The sequence below is a fragment of the Ammodytes marinus genome (genome assembly GCF_949987685.1).
Source record: "Ammodytes marinus genome assembly, chromosome: 7".
NCBI classification, from domain to species: Eukaryota; Metazoa; Chordata; class Actinopteri; order Uranoscopiformes; family Ammodytidae; genus Ammodytes; species Ammodytes marinus.
Genome location: NC_137211.1, coordinates 2,093,438 through 2,096,012, shown reverse-complemented (window position 1 = coordinate 2,096,012; position 2,575 = coordinate 2,093,438).

Sequence of the window (2,575 nt, the reverse complement as noted above, 5' to 3'; positions counted from 1 at the left end):
AGGTGACTTCTTGAAAATTCCTTTTTTGTTTTGTCTAACCAAAACTTCCAAAAATATTTACGTTAATTTGTTTGAAATTTTGGATTGTTGCTTCTTAAATCATAAATCAATCAGTGGTCACAAAAAGGAACACCTGTAAAGTCTATTGCAATTCCATACAACACCACTGCCATATATTCTCCCTTTGTCAAGTGTATAAAATTTTAATTTAATTATATTCTGATTTATTACTGAGGTCTTAGTTAATATATCGAGAGGTCATGGTTCATTTATAGAGGGGAGTTTAAAATTCCTGCAGAATATTAAAACATTTTCATAATAAAATAGTCATTGTAGTAAGTGACCTCAATGTTAAAACCTATAAAATGTAATCAACTTTGGACTAATTGGAAATATAAAGGCAGTTTCAGAAATATATTTTTTAGTCTGTAATTACTCCAATCAAATATGAGAGATTAAAGGTGCTACGAGGAACTCTGAAATATTTTCTGAAACAGTCTAATTTTTCCTCTGATGATCATAAATTACATGTAACAGCAAACGAGACCGTCAGTGCAAAGAATGCTATTTTTATATAGTTTTTCTTAATGCCTTTGTCAAACTCTACTGCTTTTGTCCAAAGGGGGGCACTAGAATTAACACAAATTAAAAGATCCTCTGTGCACCTTTAAGGAGATGTAATTAAAACTGTTGAGGTCAGCATACTTTCCTTTATTTAACCAGTGAGGGAGGTTATAGTATGCTTAAAGTTTGCTTCCTTGGTTCGCACCAGATGCGAGGATACATTGGTTGTAAATGGACTTGTATAGCGCTATATCTCCGTTTATCACAGACTCAAAGCGCTTTACATTGTTTTGTACACATTCACCCAGTCACACACACATTCATACACCGATAGCAGCAGCTACCACGCAGGGTAGGCTTAGCACTACGGTGCTAAGTTAACTAAGCTAACTATCGGGAGCAATTCGGGGTTCAGTGTCTTGCCCAGGGACACTTCGACATGTGGCGGGGAGACGGGGGATCGAACCTCCGACCCTGCACACCAGAGGCGAGATCTCTACCCACTTCGCCACTGCCGCCCCTGTGTTCCAATCCCCATACTTCCCTCCTATTTACTATGGTTGAAAAATATTTAGTTTGTCCCTATACATGTGGTCAAATGCAGCATGTTAATACCCAGATCCGGTGGGGATTTTTTAGTGTTCAAACTAGCAGCTTTTCAGAGTGTATGACCCACAATCCACTGCAGCAGAAGTTATATCACATGGACTGAGCCTCCCAGTGAAAACCACCAGCAATGAGATGGATATATAAGCAACAGGCCAAGTTAGGATGAAATAAATACCTAAAAGTATGTCCCAATTGTAGCATACTGTATGCTAACACATACACACACAACTGAAAAAGTAAAAAAAAAAAAAAAAGACAACTTAAAATTAACAACTACTCTACTCTACAGGTTTCTAAGGACATGGTTTAAACTATAGGTAAATGTTTAGCAGAAAATAAAAAGTCAACGAGGTGTCATGTAGGTCCCTTCAGTACTGTTATATATTCCAGGAAAGGCTGACATATCTGTTTAAAGTTCTCTGCTTTCCCTGAAATCTCATAAGAAATGTTCCCCATGAATAAAGTATTAGAGAACTCTACAGGTGAAACTCATATAATTAGAATATCTTGGAAATTGAATTGGAATTGAGGCAAGAATTCATGCTCAAGGGGCCCAAACCAAGTACTGAGTACATATGCATGATTATACTTTATATAGGGCTGACATTTCTGTATTGAAAATACCTTGTTCATTGATTTTATGTGATATTAAAATTTTCTGAGAATTTGCATTTTGGGGTTCTCATAAGCTGTAAGCCATAATAACCAAACTTATAAACAAATAAAGGCTTGAAATATCTCACTTTGAATGTAATGAGTCTATATAATATATTAGTTTCACCTTTTAAGTTGAATTACTGAAATAAATGAACTTTTGCACGATATTCAAATTTTTCGAGTTTCAACTCTATGAGCCAGATATCAGCAGGGGCTCATCTCATTTTCAGCAAATTTTTAAGAGTTTGCCATTTAGAACTCAGGGATTGAGCCAAGGTGGAAATGAACCAGCAAGTTCAATTAAATTTAAATTTTAAAACAAGGCAGTTTATAAAAACACCGGTATAGTCTCACTGGTCATTTACATTCTGCTGCCACATCCGTGAGTTCTGGGAATATACAAATCCATGAGTATTGACCCAAACTGAAAAAAAAACAGATGGAATATTTGTTTTTCTTCAAACTAACAATGCAGTGTACTGCGGGCATACTAATACAGTTTAATATGTGCTTGTGCGCCTTGTGTATCATAGGCAACATACGTACACACACACACACACACACACACACACACACACACACAGAGTGTATGAGGCGTGTGTGTGTTGACAGCGGACACAGGGAAATCGTTCGAGGTCATGCTTCACCGGCGGCGGGCTGCAGAATCCCTACGCTGGATAAACATGCTTTACATAAGGCCGCTCATTAATGTATGTGGGGAAGGTGTGTGTGTGTGTGTGTGTGT